At 37.7% G+C, this 18,120-nt stretch overlaps 1 protein-coding gene across 14 annotated transcripts in view; it reads right to left on the reverse strand.

Annotated features, from left to right (window-relative positions):
• The window catches only part of ESRRG (estrogen related receptor gamma), a 398,323-nt gene that overhangs the window by 302,910 nt on the left and 77,293 nt on the right, over positions 1–18,120 (reverse strand). The window lies entirely within an intron of this gene.

The following is an 18,120-nucleotide window of genomic DNA, read 5'->3' on the forward strand; positions in this document are numbered from 1 at the left end:
ACTACAAGCTATCTTTCCATTTATTGTAACATGCTGTTCCAATATGGCATAAAATATACTGAATGGTGTCCAAAATAGACAAAAATCTACCACCCTGTATTCACCTTCTCAGGGAAAAGTTTGAGAAAGCCACAACTTACATTAGACAAGAGACACCAAACATGGCCTCTGATGATGAAAGTGAAAGTTAATTTCAGAATATAAAGATCTGAATTGGAATCCCAGATATCTATGGCTAGAATCTATGAAAAATTATGAAACTGACCTCTCTACTGGGATTTTCACCCAGACTGAAGAAAGGGAATGTTTGCTCTAACGTCTTTTCACAATGGCAGCTCCTAATAGATCTGTTATGAGGAATCACCACTGACAAAACAGAACAGTTAGTTACCACTTCTTTAAAATGAGACAGTGAACTGGTTAAGATTCAGAGAGATTTTGTGGATTTGGGCGTAACCACAGCATTGAAAAAAAACCCAAACAAACCAGCCATTAACCGGAGCAGAAGAGCTTAAAAGTCAAGTGCCAGAACTTAAGGAGGTCTACAGAGAGTGGATCCTCTCACCTTCCTTCATCTCAGAGGAGTCTATGCCTCTCAGGACAACATGGGACATTCAGATCCTTCAATTCTAATTCATTTCCAGTGAATAAATATGGTAAGGACATAAACTTGTTTGAGAAAATTATGAAGTCAGTTTGACATGAGTACTAAATATTCTACGAGGGTATAATTTGGCTCACATAAGTAAATAGTTTCAACTTCTGTTCAAGTGGACAGAGTACCCTTTTGAAAGGGAGTATTATGGCATGATAGTTATTATCCAAGTAAAGGAATTGCATTTTGTACTCTTTACCATAGTATGCATGTGTCATAAACCCAGATGAACTTATATATAATGCTTCTAAAACAAAACATACACACAGGCCCACATTCACATCATACACACATAACAAACATATCCACCTTAGATAAAATGATTTATACTTTTGAGCCCCTCTTACGAGGCCCACAGTAATCCAAAATGCACCAAAATACCAAAAAGGTATCATCAAAGGAAGCAATCATATTTAACTGAGAAATGAAGAAAACAAGACAGTAAATAAACTTGTCCATACTTGAACAGTGATTCTCTAGGAGTGCTGAGAATAAAACCTAGAACTCTAAACCACAAAACGTCATCCTTGTCATACTCAGCATGTGCAATATAGCCAAAAATTACATAAACCCTTTTATGCCAGTGTAAGTAAAAATGTCAGCGTGAAAGACTGAGAGTAATTATTTTGCATTTCAGCACATACTTTTTTTAGATGTTGTATGTTGGACAGATTGTTATACTCAATCTTCAGAAACACAAATCGCACAAAAAACCCACACAACAAAACACAACAACCCCCCCCCCAAAAAAAAACACAAACAAAAATCCCACCAACCAACCAACCAACCCACAAACAACAACAACAAAAAGGCTACCACAGGCAAGGAACAAAGTCAAAGACCATCATGAATGACCAGTCCCCAACAGTAGGTAACAGCCATTATGCCTGTTGTTTAATATTTTTATGCGTGACGTTAGCATTATTATAAATAGTAATAACATGTATCTAATATACATGCAAACGTTGTCTTTTAAATTGGAATATTTGGCACTGCCATTAAATATTTAAATACTCTTTAGCACAAGAGGTTCTCAACAATGACAACTATGAAGTACTATTTGTACTCCCTGGTATGTAAAAATACACTGTCAGTTCCCTGCATTTTCATTTAGCATCAGAAACAGCTTTCCAGGGACTTAGATACTGCTTTAAGTGCCAATATCAATGTTACTATTTATAGTGCTATAAACTACATTTTGAGTTATATTGGTAAAGTTAATCTTAGGTAGCATTTCTAGCCTTAATACCTTAATATAGAAATATTGCTATAAATGTAGTTTACAATTTGGAACATAAACACAAATCCAGTGTTACTAATAGATCACCTTTCAGACTGCATGAAAACACACTGCCAAAGTGTATTTTAGGCAATACACAATGGTGCAAAATGCATCGATATAGATGTATTTAAATTTCCCATTTTTACACTGTCACTCAAAAACTTTTCTTCTTCCTTTTTTTCCCTAGTTTATCGATCTCAAGAGCTTGTGATAGCATTTCAGTTGCTTTGCTGAGCCATTTTTAGCTTCTGCTTCTTTTTTTAAAAGCTAAATCAGGGCTCAAATGCCTCAATCAATTTAGCTTTTTCAATTAGAGAAGAAAGTTAAAAGAAAACCCTGGGACATGATAAACTACCAAATTTTAGCCTCTAGGGTTTTTGTGTTGTTTATTATGTGTTTTTTTTTCTTAATATCAATAGCATCCTTTTCCATAATAATATCCCTTATGTTTATGGTTAGAATTTTATTCATAGCAAGATGACTCCAGTAATTTTTACTGAGAGGCATAGTTTGAATTTACCACAGCAAGTTCATCAGGAAGCAACGCATGTGGATAGGCAGTAACTCTTTGCACCCTCGTAGCTGTGAACTCTGGCTACACCCTGGAGCAGCTCAGTGATTGCAGTGGAGAACATTATGAAATGCATGACCTTTTACAACACTGCATGGTACAGAAGGAGTCCAAGACCTTTGTGAGAGCCAAAAAGTCCAATCTTGAAAAAAATTCCATCACACTCTCAGATTAAGACTGATGTCCACTATCTGTACAGATTAAGCCTTTTAAAATGGTATTCAAAAGAGCCAGAGGCTCCAATGCAGATCAGGATCAACAGAAATAAATGAGGTATTATGGGGGAGATTCTGATCCCCTGAATCCTACCTAAGTGCATAGACTAGATCTCCAAAAAAATGCAGAACATTTCATTTTCACCATCAGATCTTCCTTCAGATGATTTAATTAGTCAATTGTTCAGTTCCACTTGAGTGATGCTTTTCTTACTGGGTTTAAAAAGGCAAGGGGGGCCAGGCAAATACCCAAAGTTTACTGCAAGTGCTCATGGGCTACACAGAAGCTTGGGTGAAGTCCTAATCCTCACATCCTGTTCTGGCACTTACTTTAGGCAGCTCACTTGGCTTTTCCTTAGGTATTTTTGGTGCTTTGGGGGACAAGAAATCCACCTTTGGTCACAACAGCCTGGGGTAGCTAATGGGAGAAAACTGAAAATTGAGACTAGCAGCCTGCACTTTATTTCAGTCTTCTCTTCAGGTTTAATTCAAATGTTAATTTGATCAGTCATCATCCAGATCATTGGATCATATTTAACCTTACTTTGCTACACATTTTTTGTGAGTGCAGGGATGCATCGCACTTGAGTACAGCCATCTGTAATATAGGTATAAAAGAACAAGTAAGTTCAAGGGAAATGTTTTGCAATGATTAATTTAGTCATGCAAGAAGAGTATTTGGAGAATTTGATAGACAATACTACACCACAGTTAAAACCCATTCTCTTAAATGTGATTTTTTTATTAACTTTTTCTTTCTTTTTTTTTCAAATTTAAGCTACACACACATTTGTTTAGGTCCATAATAGGCAGTCACTTCTGAAATAACTGGTGAGAGATAACCATTAGATCTGAATAGTTGGGGTGACTGTCTGATTATTTAATCAAAACTGGTTTTAGGCACTTCATTAGGGTTTTAATGGCACATGGCAACACAATTAATTAGAAAAACCTTCAGACAGTGGAAATCTTGTCCTGAAACACTTGTACCCTGTGCACATGCAATCCTTCTGATCAGGTGCCAAGAGGAAATGCAGGCTGTTGTGCTCTATTAGTGGCTCAACCTGCATCATTTAGGAACTGGTGGATCCTATAACTAATTGCCGGTATTGCAAAGGATTGCACAGAGAGTAAGCAGCAGTCACACCCAGCCATAATTTAATGAAAATATTCAAGTGATGAACGAGCGGTGTGGTCATGGTCATGGATCTCAGAGTTGTTCTGAACCTTACCATCCCATTTTCCTTTCTGTGAGGGGCCTGTGCCAGGTGGAATGATCTTTTCGATACCACAGAGACTTAGTGATAGCAATAAGACTTTTGTTAACCTCATTACGAATACTTCTGTTACTCTAGTAGTAACTGGTAATGGAGACAAAGGTAGACAGAGAGAAGTCAGGCAGCATGTGAGTCCCTTTTTTAACAGCTAAAAGGGAAAAAGGTGGTAATTAATTTCTGAACAGACGCCAAAACTAATTTGGTGTACCTCGTATGTGCTTATTTTATTCACTAGAAATTCATTTTGCTCCTTAATATAGTTGCAGAGACCTGCATGAATACAAACATAAAGCAAGGTCTTTAGAAACAGGGTAAGGCACTCGGTGTTTGCACCCCCTTAGTCCCAAAAATAACCGGTCTCACAATGCTCAGCTATTCCTCACAATGCTGAGGTTTTGCACTGCCCATTCTTAGTGCAGGTATGAGTATTTATTATTATAAACATATATTTTAAGAACAATAAGGAAGTGATGAATTGGCCACTTGCAGTTTTCTTGACAGCAAGGTGAAATGGTAGCTGCAGTGACCAGGGGATGTCCTGGTTCCTCCTTGCAGAAAGGTATTCAGCGCACGTAATAATTATTCATCCATCTCGTTCACACTAAAGGCATCGGCAATGCAATTTTAGCCTGATAATCAAGACCATATGACAAAAACCAAGGCCATTAGGGACCAATTTCAAGTATTCTCTGCAAGACAATGATTTTCCAACTGCACTTACATATGCTGAATAGTTACTTCTGCACGACCGCACCTGCTCTCATTTATGTAACCCTCCATCCTCTCCCCTTTTTTCTATCCCTTCTTTTCTTGTAATGCAAAGAAGGAAAGTTTCAAAGGATTGCTGGAATCTTCCTAGAAACAGATTTGATTTATTTATATTTCTGGCTGGCCACATGCTGTGAGCAAATAAGAATCTGGCAAATGTAAAAGTTAGTTTGTGCTAATGTCAGACCAAATTCTACCCTCAACAGACTTTGTGGGGCTGCATTAATGTAAATGAGAGCAGGATTTGGCCCTACACATTCATTCACTTCCTATACATATTCAGATTAAATGAATATTTTGTACAATCTCTTCCTCCCTCTACATACACATGCATAATTCTGTCTCAGAGTCTCGTCTCAGTCACAATGGTGATTCCATGTGAGCTTTTTTCTGGGTTTATCCTAGAGCTGAACATCTGAACGAGATGCACCAGGACTACTTGTTCAAGTAAAGCAAGCAGAATATGGCCCTTGGTCTACAAGTCAAGACTGCTCTGTAGTAATAATTTTGTTCCTTAATTACTTTCTGCTTATTTTTGACTGTATCATTTCAGTACCAGTCACATAATAATGTCACCTTTGAAAAGACTATGATGTCGCTGTAAATCAGAGTCCCATAAGGGTAAAGGTTTCAGTTGCAGGAAGGGAAAAAAATGCCAAAATTATTTTAAAATTATACACAGTATAACTCAAAGACTGTAGCATCTTTTAATATTAATGCTCCTAAAGAAATGAATAAACCTTCAAGCTTTTTCAGATATAATTCAAATATTAAAAGGAATAATAAACTCCATTACTAATGATGCAACAACCTCTTCTGGCAGAAGAGAACCTATAAAATTAAGTGAGAAAGAAGTAAAAAAGGCAAGAGTGTATCAGGAAATGACCCTGTAATAACACATCTTAGATCCTCATCCCGTAAACCTTTATTTGCATGAGTGATCCTGTCTCACATAAGAAGTGCTATGGACTCCAACAGGCAATTCGTACAAGTGAAAATTATTCATGAATTTGAATAAGAGAGTATACGATCAGCTTCTAGCCTTCTCTTCTCCATCAGTAATCAATCTTCTTGCTACAACCCACCCCCTTCAGATTTAAAATTAAAAAAAAATAAAAATTGAATCTTTTGAAAATTGAAATTAAGTTGGATTTCTCAAAGCAAAGATTTGGTCTACTAACTCATTATTATAGAATTGGAAGAAATACTTCTGGAGCATGTCCTTTTTCATATATATTCTAGGTCTGTTTTTTATAATAATTTAAGGTAATTACATCAGAAAGATCAATGCAGCTGCATCCTAGTATTGAATTAATCTCACAGTATTGGTGTCTTCTGGAAACTACCGTACTGAATCCAAAGAAGGAGAACTTTGGCTTGCTAGAAATGATCCTGATTTTTGAAAGATAATTATCATCACGGTGTCCAGTAAAAATGACTCTTTGATTTTTGGAATACTTAGCTACTGGTATGTCCTCCTTCTGTGCTGATCATGCATCGTAAGACCTAGGTACAGGATTTTGCTACTACTCAGGAATAACATTAGAGGTGAGAAGCAAAAGACAATTAAGGAGAAGGAATGCTATTGCTGTTTTTCACTGCCTGTATGAGTCCCCACAGACACACAAAAAAACCCCCATCATGTTCCAAAGCATCAAACACTACAACATCCTGAGGATGGTTAAGGATGAGATCTCATTTTCCAAATTTCAAGGGCATTACTGAAATGCTTAAAAGCCCTCTACCACCTGATTTTTGGTCATTGCTGCAGAACAAAATGTGCAGTATGCTTCCCAGACACAATTTTCTACCTCCCAGCAAATACCAATATTGCTTAAACTTCATTTAAATGTCTTAATTCAATTGAACCCAGAGGTCATTGACACCTCAGTAATTTCTATTTAAAACCATTCAGCCAAAAACAAACAAACAAAAACAAAACTGGAGCAGAATCTCCTCTGGAGATTATCCTCATTTTATAAGAAATTACCCTGCCTGACTTTTTATAAGATAATTATTGCAATTGTTTTGTCTAATGAATATTGTTTGAGTATTATAATGCCATGGTACGCATCCTGAATGAGGAACAATTAACAGAGCTTTGTTCTCTTGACATCCCAGGACACAGTTGAAAGGAGAGCCTGGCCCTAAAGATTTGGGGTTTTTTTCTGGCTAAACATCTCAAACATAACAGGAGTAGGATTCAAAGACGCTACCTGAAACAATTCTAACCAGGGATGTACCACTCACAGAGATCTTACAGATGATCTGATGGTTTCGTTCCCTAACGTTCCTATCAATCTGAAAGATGCCGGTAAATGAAAGCTTTTGCTTCCAAAGACTCTGGGGCTTGATCAGAGAACAAGAATTTTACATATGTCATTCCCCAGCCTTCAATGGGATTACTTGGAGTTTCTATCATGTAAGTAAGAGGAGATCAATTTATGATATTTCAGTTTTCGGTGAGGTAACAAAATTGATCTTTATCTGTTTCTCTACAGACTGCTGGGGCAGGGTTCTAATTTCAATTACACCAACATTCATGGGAAGCAATGTCCTCTTATTCATAAGGATGCATCTGTAACAAATGGGAACATCTTACCCTATTCTTTTAATTTATCCATCCTTCAGAAATGCTCTCTCCTGCTTATGGCCAGAGACAGCCGTTTGACCAAGTTAGTTAATAGGGTGTTTGGAGAATTGAGAGCAATTGCGTCCACAGACACCTACACACCACTCTTGGTGTACCTGGATTTTGTGGAGGATTTGAGCATTGACAGGGAAATAATCCATGATACAAGGAAAACATGAGTTAAAGGTCTTCCCAAGTTATGGAAAAGAGCAATATATAGTGTTTCTCTAAGTCATACACTGTAATGACTCCCTGGAAGAGATATGCTATGTTGGTGCAACAGACCAAAACCACCTGGGGACTGATCCTACCATAGCCATGCCTCTCCCACTGACAGATGATTCTGCTGGTGATCAGTGCTGCTGAGCAGATCAAACCAACTCTGTGAAAATCTAAGTAACACCTTTCCACTGTAATCACCATCCTCCTAAGTTCATTACAGCCAAGGACAAGAGAATCCCTCAGCTATGCCTCTAAAGCTAAATAAAGCTCATTGCCAGGTCACTGCCATATGGCTGGGGGCACCATGCTGCTTTCCAATGGGAACGTTTATCTTCAGCTGTCCTACACTGGAAGGTGGAAGTTCTCAGCTGGCAACAGAGACAGTGGGCCTCTGGAACACCTCCTCACAAATTGCACTGCTGGCTGTCCATTATTGCTTTAAATCAAGAATAATGTGATCTTTGGTGAACATGTGACCATAGGCACGTCTCACCTAAATAAAACTTATAACCACAACAGCTTTCAGATTTACTCTTTCCAGCCCAGAAAAATAACAGAAAGCAAAGCTTGTCAGTTTGTCACCATTTTCCATCTCTGCATTTGTAAAAGAAATAACATTGGCAGGGAAATAATACAAAATGTATCACACAAACAGGCTTCAGGAAGATATAATGTTCTTTTACATATTTGATATAGAGCCTAAATTAAGCTGCAGAAAAGGGGCCATGAATCTTCACAGCCTCATTATCAAGCCTCCCTAAACCTCAAATACAGGAAAATACATTTCATAAACAAAGACCCAATAGGATTTTAATAGTACAATAAATTTCACTGACATTCACCACTAATCACATTTCAAAATATATTTTTTAAAAGCAAAGTTCATTCAACACAAAACCAGGTATAGAAAAGAAGAGTAACATAAGTAACATACCTTTGGCACTTCATTTTAGCCGATTTTCGACTGAAATCACTTTTAGGCAGTCGGCTGTAATTCCATAGCAGTAAACATCAGCCCTCTCACTGGCCCCTCTTTTACTTTCCTGGACATGAGCTCAGACCATGCCCCTATTCATGGATACAAATTTTCTGTTTTCATAGTAATCTGAGACAAAAAAGGGATCGAGTCTTCACTCCCATCACTACATAAGAACACTATCTCTCTGATCTTCCTTAGTGTTGTGCCTCTTCTCACCATCAGCCAGGTGCTGCCTTTCACTCCTGCACACAATTCAATCATTATCCACAGCTGAGAAAAACAGAGCCCTTCACTTTTTCATGCATCTCCTAACAGAGAAGAGGTTTAAGTAATTTTAGTGGTAGTTGAAGAATTTTAAAAAGTGGGGTTTTTTAATGTTTTGAACGATCTTAGAGATGATGAACTTACACAGTGCTTCTAAAGTCAGAAGGGAGAGGTTCACTGTTGGGATTTCTCTTTCATTTTTTTTAGTCTAGTTTTGATGTAACTGAAACTTTGTGCAGGTGGAAGGCTGACAGCCAGCCATGAAGGATGGGGTGCTTTGGAAAGAAATTAAAAACATGTGTGGGACTCAAGTTTTGTCTTAGGCAGGGTAACCCCAAACCTTAGCTCAGAACACTTTGAAGACTAGGAACGTAATTAGGTCTTTATACAAAAGCCTCAGGTGTGCCTCCTAAAGGTACCTTTTCACTGCAATTCTTCCATCCACTTGAATTGTTATGCTGGCATCTGACACCAGAGCATCTAAGGGCTGTCAAAACTGGAATAAGCCCACCAGCTCATCTGACTAAACCCATTGAGGGCCTTCAGACAGTAATACCATTATTGACCTGGGTTGAATTCAAATGCATTTGGAGTGCTTGATATTTATCCAAATTATGCCCATTGAAAAATCCCTGGCAGAATACAGATAACATCAGATTAAAATGTATCATTATAATTACTTCAAAGAGATGTCTGGTATAGAAATAATTAGGTTAGTAAATATTTTTAATTAAATTATGATTTCTAAATTGTGTTAAAACTAAAACTTGCATCTACAGACATCACAACTAAACTACAAATCTGAAGAATTCAAGGCCTGAATATGAATATTTGAATTAATCTAATATAGTTATTATACCATTAACTTCAGTGATGTAACTCCAAATTTACACAAGCATAATTAGAGTCAGATCCAAGATTCAACAGATCAATACAAATCTTTCCATGGGCTGCAACAGGCATGAGAAGGCCCTGAGAAAAGTACTGAAGTGCTATTACCATCCCACCTCATAAGACTTTTCCCAGGTTGACCTTTCTATCCCTAAAATAATGTTTCTGTTCAGAACTGTCATTCACCTAGTAGCAAATACGAAAACACGGGTATGAAAAAAAGCAGACATGAGAAAATAAAATTTATAATAAACACAAATTCCAGTGCCTTTGGTCAGAAATATTCAAAGAATTTGAGAGAATCTCCTGAAGTTTTTTATCACTTCTGCCTTTCACTGAGACTTCAACTAATAAATTAGCTGTGAAATACAGACTGTGAAAAGCAAAAGCAAATAAACAAAAGAAATTATGCCAGAAGTATTAGTTGGGATTTCTAAAATGGCACATTCCTTGCTGATCAATTGAATCATTCTCTCTGCTAACATACAAAAGATAAGAATGTGTTTTAAATACTTTAGACCGCAATTTACATTTATAATCCTCTTTTCTTTAAACAGTTTGACACCTTGAACATAAAACTATGTTTTACAGATGCTTTCCTCTTTTAATTGAAATCACATCTCGGGTCAAGATCACCACTTTCCTTGTGCTTCTCTAACCTCTTCTTGCCTGAAGGCCTGTAACTTGTGAATTATTTAACAATCATATTTGCTGCTGAAAATTGATTTCTGAGAGAATCCATATTGATTGAGATATGTGAGACTAATGAGTTTGAGGTTAAGGTGTTTAGGTATCATTATCTCTGATAGTCCCGAACTAGAATCTTCATATTTTTGTGTCTCTTGTCAAAGTTACTGTTTTATATCTCTGCTTCAAGCTGTGCCTATGTATTAAAACAAAGAGATAAAATGAATAAACATTTTATGCGTGTCTGAATTGTCTATAGTAGTCTCCCAGGTGTGTCTTTCCTGTGAAATGCCACTGCATGAAGGGGATGCAAGCAAAATTTTGCCAAGCTTTCATTTTAGCTGGAAGCAAAGAAGAAGAATCCACTCTCAACTGCAATGTCTCCAAAGAGCTTGAAAACCTCCAAATGAATGTCTAAGTCTCTTCATCGTCCCCTCAAAGGGAGGTAAAAACCAGCTTGCCATACTGTTGACCTGTGTCTTTATGATGTTGCTATGCTGAGTGGCCAAGGCGTTCCCATTCAGTTCCCAAAAGCCTTTAGGCTTCTTATGTGACAGACACTAATAATAAGCTTTAGTAAGTTAATGCATATGTGGCCCACGCATCTGGATTTATCTGCCAAGTCCAAAACCCATAAGTCAATGCAGAGAAGACCTCAAAAATTTGCATCTATTGGCTTTGGAAGTGACTGGGATGCACGTGCCCTGGTGCTGGTCACAGCTTGATGAATGTGAACCTGACTCAAAGATCCTATTCCAGGCTTTATAATTTTGCAAATCCCACTTCTTCATCCCTGTAACCATTACTGCTCAAGAAAAAAAAAAAAAAAAAAAATCCAAAGCAAGCAAGTAACAACAAAACCCTCCAGAGTATTTGACCTCTGGAGTTAGACCACTTTTTGGGGTAGTTTTGGAATCAGCTGTATTTATGATTAAAAAAAAAAACAAAAAAAAAAAAAAAAAAAAAAAAAAAAAAAAAAAAAAAAAACCAAAAAAAAACCCAAAAAAAAAAGGACAGTTCTTTAAATGACCCAGCTGGAAAAGGATATTTTTGGTCAATGATCTATTTTTATTTCTGCTCTGCTGTTTTTCATGAAGCCTGATGACAAAGACCTGTCCTTCAAAGCTAGTCTATAGTTTCTGAATTACCATTTTCAATTACTTTCTGTAGGTGAAGTACACTACAGTTTTGTTATCAGGTGTATTTTTGTGGGTAGGAGCTCTATTAGAGGAAGTGAAATGCTTTCTATCTTAGTTTTGCTTGTCTTCTTATAAGAAGAGAAATGCAATACACATTTTCAAAGGTTCTTTTAAAAAATCACCTAAAAGTTAAAATAAGAACTATGAATTGCATTACAGTATTTAAGACACGTGTTTAAACTGTTGACTACATCCATTTCAGTTAACAAATTTATTTTATGTCACTCTTAATCAGTAGAGGTATATTTTTGTTACTATTATTGATTTTGCAGCCATGCCAGTTAATGCTATTATCCTGGATAGTACATTCTGAACAGTTACCCTTACAGACATTTTAAATAAAAACAAACATCAATTGGGAACTCAAAATGAAATCAGATCACTTTATGAACCTGAAAAACAACCTTCATACTATACCACAAAGTCTTCTCTGAATGACTTTACCCAACTTTGGTAATACATAAAATAAGCCTGACAAACTATGGGTGAAGAGCTTATATGCTGTTTTTAATCAGATAAAATTGGCATACTGAATTCTCTAATTATTCTTTTTTAAGTGAGGAACTGAAAGTTCTCATGACAGATAGTTAAAGACTCTCAGATATCACGATGAGAAACTTAACTTGAAGATGGGTATACAGGCTTCATCTGTATTAAGATAAATTAGCTATGCCTGGCCTAAACTCAATCATTTCTGTCTCATCAAGATGAAACAACAGATAAATCCTCAAACTGAACTTTAATTCACTGGAGAGATGTTGAATAGCTGATTGTGGAAACTCAGGACTACGCAGGATCACATTTTTCTGCAGGGTGGATACTGCCGTGGTTACCTACCAGCACTTTGATGCCATGCCAGAAATCCCTACTTTTCCAACCCCTCCAAACTTCTCTGTTCTGAATGCAGACTGCTTCTCACAGCAAGGTGATGTGTGGTCTCCTGCTGGTAGAAAACCCTTAGGCAGTAGGAAAGTCCATCAGTTTCAGCTCAAGCCCCACAACTTGGAGATGATTTGCAAAGAATAAAACTAAAGCCACTAATAACAGAAATTTCGATACTAGGTTAGACAATTTTCACCTGATTAGAAAATATTTGTTACCCTGGCCCCTTAAAAACCTTTCAAGCATGATTGACACCCTTTGTGAACCTCTGCTTTGACAGGTCAGCACCCTCAAGACATTATCATTTTAAGGTATTTGGGGCTCTTAGAAGTCCATTAATAATGGGTTCAGTTAACAAGCTCACACACAGGCCTTATCAAAAATAGAACTTATCTCATCTGAATAAGGACTGGAGGAGCAAATGGTAATTTTGCAGGTGAATCTGCTAGCTGTCCAGATAAATTTTTAACTCAGGGAATTTTGGGGGGCAGGCTGGTCTTTAAGAGTGGAATGAGTTCAATTTAGTGTTTCTTTCTTCATTGTTATTTCTCCTTTTGGACCACAGAAGGAGGAAGAAAACAAAGAGTTCTCAGGACTTTATTTCTGCCTTAAATACATGTGATTTTTGATTTTTGATTTTTAATTAACTTCTGGTCTCTGAGCCTCTTTCTTTCCCTAATATTAGTTTTATCATGGAGGAACACCCTAGAGCAGATTACAGTTCAGTACTCTAGATTTACTAATTTTGTGTGAGAATACATGTGTATATGTGTGTGTGTGTGTGTGTTCAGGACATTAAATTCCCTCTTAAACAGTCATAATGCAAATCTGTAAATGAATTCAGGAACCTTACAAGATGGCTATGCTCTCATAGAGTGTCTTCCTTTCTTGTCAGGTCAGAATGAAGGTGAAGTCCTGTATCATAACACAAGAAACGAAGAATGGCTATTTTCTCAGTGCTCGCTTCACAGTAATATGGGACTAACTAATAGGAAAGTAGAAGTAGGTAGTGGGGTTTGTGAAGGTAATTAAGATATGTGGCAGAAAAAATATGTGGATGGGTAATTTCTTCATTTTAAAGGTTTGTATAGCTAGAGAGTTTTATTAGTCAACACTATGGCCTTCTTTTTTCAGTCATCGGCTACATTTTTGTGAGATATGGACTCCTCAATTAATCTTTCAAAGACTGATTTTGATTTATCTCAGAGGGAGGCTGGGGGAAAAAAAAGCAGATGTGTATTTTTAAAGAAACCAGCAGCTTTTTCCCTTTAGTTTCTGGTTACAAAATAAGTGCATTGATTTGATCTTTTTAAGCATGTTTCTATATCCTCTCCATTTCATCTATTACTGAAGGAGGTGAGGAAGTGAATCTAAACGTCCGTTGCATTTAATGCCCCACAGATTTAAAATGCAAGGAAATTCTTACAAAATAACAATACTTAAAAAAAAAAAGTGTTGATCTAAAAGACTTGTTCATCAGCACACAGGAAGTCTGTGGCAGGAGCCAAGAATAGAGCCCAGCACTTCCAAGCTCCTGCACTAGCACTGCACTCCTTGCAACCACTGCATTAATCAGTGAGCACAACTGTACCAAAGCCTACCTACCTTGGAAGACCAGGCTCTGAGGAGGCTTTCTTCCATGTTACAATAAAAAGTTCCCAGAAACTATTATTTTCTCAGCCCAACATCACTCAGTTCAGCATCTTTCCTTTTCTTCAAACAGAAATGGCCAGTTGTCCAAATGACAGACAAGGAGAAGGGTTTTTTTTTTCAGAGAGGGGGTCCTCTCTCACATAAAAGCAATCCCAATGCTTTTATGAATTCTGAAGCTAGTAAGTACTGTAAATTTTGTTTAAAGGGGTGACAAATTTGGTGAGACCGACTGTTCAAAATCTAGAAAACTGCTTTTGAGTTCTTTATTTATAAAAATGAATTCATGACCCAAATACCCTAGGAGCCTCTTAGGTATCTCAGTCTGTACATCCAAGATGTGACAAGTATTTCAAGATCTGTCCAAAGTAAATCCTGATGCATATCAAATACAAGATTTTTATTAGTGCCTCTACAGTGCACCTAAATGTTGATCTCATATGACAGTGTTGTTAAGGACAAGAAGCTCTGCTAAATAGGCCCATAATATCTTTTACAACAACGGCTGAAGCATAGGACAAAGATCCAGCACTTTACTTCATTTCTGGTCTTATAGTACATCTCTGCTCATTTTCATGCTCATGCCATCTGTGCTAAAACTAGTAAGTACTCCCACCCTCAGGAGTGCACAAGCATACCTGAACTGCCCAGCTTGTTCCACGTAGACCACAACAGAGCTGTCTCTCATTGCCAGCACATGCCTAATTCCCACTGCAGGACAGTTCTGCCTGTTGTCACCTTGGTTTCACCCTACCAAAACCAGTCCCTTCTTGTTACCAGCTGCTCAAGTCTGCTCTGCTGCAGGAACCCCACCACGCTTCCTAGCACACACTTCCCCATCAGAGAGGAATGGTTTGGGACACAGGGATGCAAGGTAAAGGAGAGGGATGATCTTGGTTGTGGACGTTAAATAAACAATTTTTTTTCCCAGCAAACCCTGGTGCCTGTTGTCACCATGTCATGGCCCATAATGACTTACTGTCTACCAAGCATGACCAAGCGATTAGTGCAGCCGTGTCGGTGTATCTCAACAGTAATGGGGGCTCTCTTTCCATTTGCCTTCTATTGAAAGCTAAGCGCTCCATTGGCCTGTGCATTTTCAGCTTGATGAATTCATTATTCCCCACTTTTTTTTTTTTTTTTTTTTTTTAGCTCCTTTCTCAGGTCAGAGCTCTCCCAAAAAGCCAAGTAACTGAGTTTTTCCTCTCTATGAGGGTTGGGGGTTTTTTCTCCCTTTCTAAGCAGATGTCAGAAAATGTGGCATTGACTTATCAGTTTCAAACAGCATTTCAGTATACTTTTGGATCTATGTATATTAGACAGCAAACAATCACAACACTTGGCTTATTTATTTATTTATGTGGTAACATCCTTCAACTAATGATATCGGGGAAAATACATTTTCAAATTCAGAGGCAAGGAAACCATTCAATTCATATTCCCCAGCAAACAAATGATACCACATAAATAAAATACAAAACTATTCAACTATCATTAAAAATGTGACAGTCATCCAAAGTAGGAAATTCAACAATGTGTTGTTGCATTTTCTCTTTAAATATTTACATGGTATGGAGATAGGATTAGGCTACCCTAAGCCTGATTTTCTTGGACATGTTCCTTTTCCCTCCTCAATGGTGTGACTAGTTGAACAGAAGGGACTTTGGCTGTCTGGCATTTCTAGATGTCTGGAGGCATTTTTAGAGCACATTAGGTGAGATACACTCAAGATAGTTATAGTTATAAATCACACAGAGAAATAAAGGCACTTTATATATGAATCAAAGCATATAATATTTTTAATGGATGCAAGTTTTAGGAATGCCTCTCTGCTGTGGTCCAGGAGTCAGAGCAGCAAAGCAACATCTGAGCCTGGAGTTTAGTTCTACTTCTACGACAGGTGTTAGCTTTCTGCGCCCATTTCCTCCATAAAACAAGGATAACCTTTTTCCATATTAAAATAAAGCTATCATTATCTGTTTGAACTGCAGAAGAGCCTAAAAAAGTCTCTTGGATGAGGTCCTTATTACACTAGATGCTGTGCAAACACAGAACCACATGCTATTATAATGTGGGAGTGGCATGCTATTAATAATACATTAGGACATTTTGAAATGATTAAGCAGAAGAGTTATTTTAAAATTCTCATTCATTTCCTCCATTTAAAATAGAATGAAATTTGAACGAATAGGTAAGGAAGCTATTTGCAGAATGCTGAAACATCCTTCTGGTTCTGTGAATACATAAAGGGTTAGTCTGCAGAGTAAAGGAGAAGTAACCAGCAGTGACATGTTCTTTTACTGACTCTGTCACTTATGTTACCTTTAACCCTTTTCAAACCATTTCATTGGGGTTCAACTTATTTGTCACTCAAGTGGATTCGGGGACCTAATATGGTTCAATTAAAGAAGACTCAGCCTAGAGAGGATTTAACTGGGTTTAAGGGCGGGAATCATTATTGCACTTTATAGACCTGGGAAGTAGGGGAAATTGTAATTTATTACTTATGTGCAAATTTGACATTATTGTTAACATATATTCCCCCAGAGCCTTGGATGGACATATTTTGGAAAAATCAAATCAATAAGTGATTTAATATCTGTCAAGTGCTTTGGGATCTTTATTTGAAATGAGTGTTAGAAGAGCAATATCTTACTCTCAACTCCTTAGCGTGCAAGCATGCCTTCTATTAATACTAGAACCCTTTGGAACCATTAGAGTTTATCAGCTAAATACATATTTTGGCACATTAACTAATTTTTGATTACCCAATTAGACTTTAACAGCTCCATCTATCATGTAAATTTTTCTTAATGTGCAGATTATGGACCCAATAGAACTTAATGGAGCTCCTTACAGTGTTCTGAGTCGATGCAGCTGGCACATGGACACCAACGAAAGCATTTGCCTCCAAAGTGAGAATTACACACCTATCTTCCCATGTTGCTAATGGGCGTTATGGCCTAAATCATCCCTGGGCACTGAAACAATACAAGAGTCCCAAATGTGATCAAATTTATACCACTTTATATGTTGGCTCTCACGTATCTCCACTTCTGCCCTTCCATCTCAAAATCACATCCCCTACAGTCAATTGAGTCTCAAGTACACGAATCAAAATCCAGGGCCATCTGGCACCTAACCCATGGTAAACTGTGATAGTCACCAGCAGGCTACCCAGTGGACAGTCATGGTTGTGAGAAGCTGCTGGTGAAATCTGCTTCCCCAGGGCATAGAGAGGCATGCTGGTGAAGTGCCTCCGTGCCATATGCTGCTCGGCACATTCACTCCCACCCCACTGTCTCACAGAAGACAACACTCAGGCAGCCAAACTCAGCCCTGGGTCAGGACTTTTCCTCTCCCTCTTGCATAAGTACTGTGCTATTTATCATGTTGAGTCTTCCCCAATATACTGTCCCTGCTCACATCCCACTCCCCAAGCTCTTTTCCACTATCCGCCTATGGGATGGGATGAATTACACATTTTGTGATGAAAACATGGATGCTTAAGAGCTGCCAGAAGAAAGAACATTACTCGGATCACTGGGACAACAGCTCCACAGTTGATAGTCAGAACAAAGCAGTTGGTAGAGAGAGAAAAAAAATTAAGTAGCAAATCTGCCTCCTTTAGTCCAGAGGCTTAATGCATGGTCCAGGTTTAATGCTAACCATGTTTGGCAGAAGACTGAATATAGAACCTTTGCTCAGAACCCGCAAATAATTAACTGTTAGAAATTAAGTGCAGAGCTATAGGATACATTCTGCTCTGATGGCTTTACACCTAGATCTGACAAAATCACCAGCTACATATGTAAGGAACAGGGGGTTTGGTGGGCTGCCTCCTCTGCTGAAAACTCATCAAACTACTGGTATTTAGAAGTAAGGCAGATTTAAACCAATGAAAACAAAGGCTACATTCATGCTCACAAGAACAAATACTTCCCAT

This window comes from Myiozetetes cayanensis, unplaced genomic scaffold (assembly GCF_022539395.1).
Source record: "Myiozetetes cayanensis isolate MyiCay16 unplaced genomic scaffold, myiCay2020 scf2-11, whole genome shotgun sequence".
Classification (NCBI taxonomy): domain Eukaryota; kingdom Metazoa; phylum Chordata; class Aves; order Passeriformes; family Tyrannidae; genus Myiozetetes; species Myiozetetes cayanensis.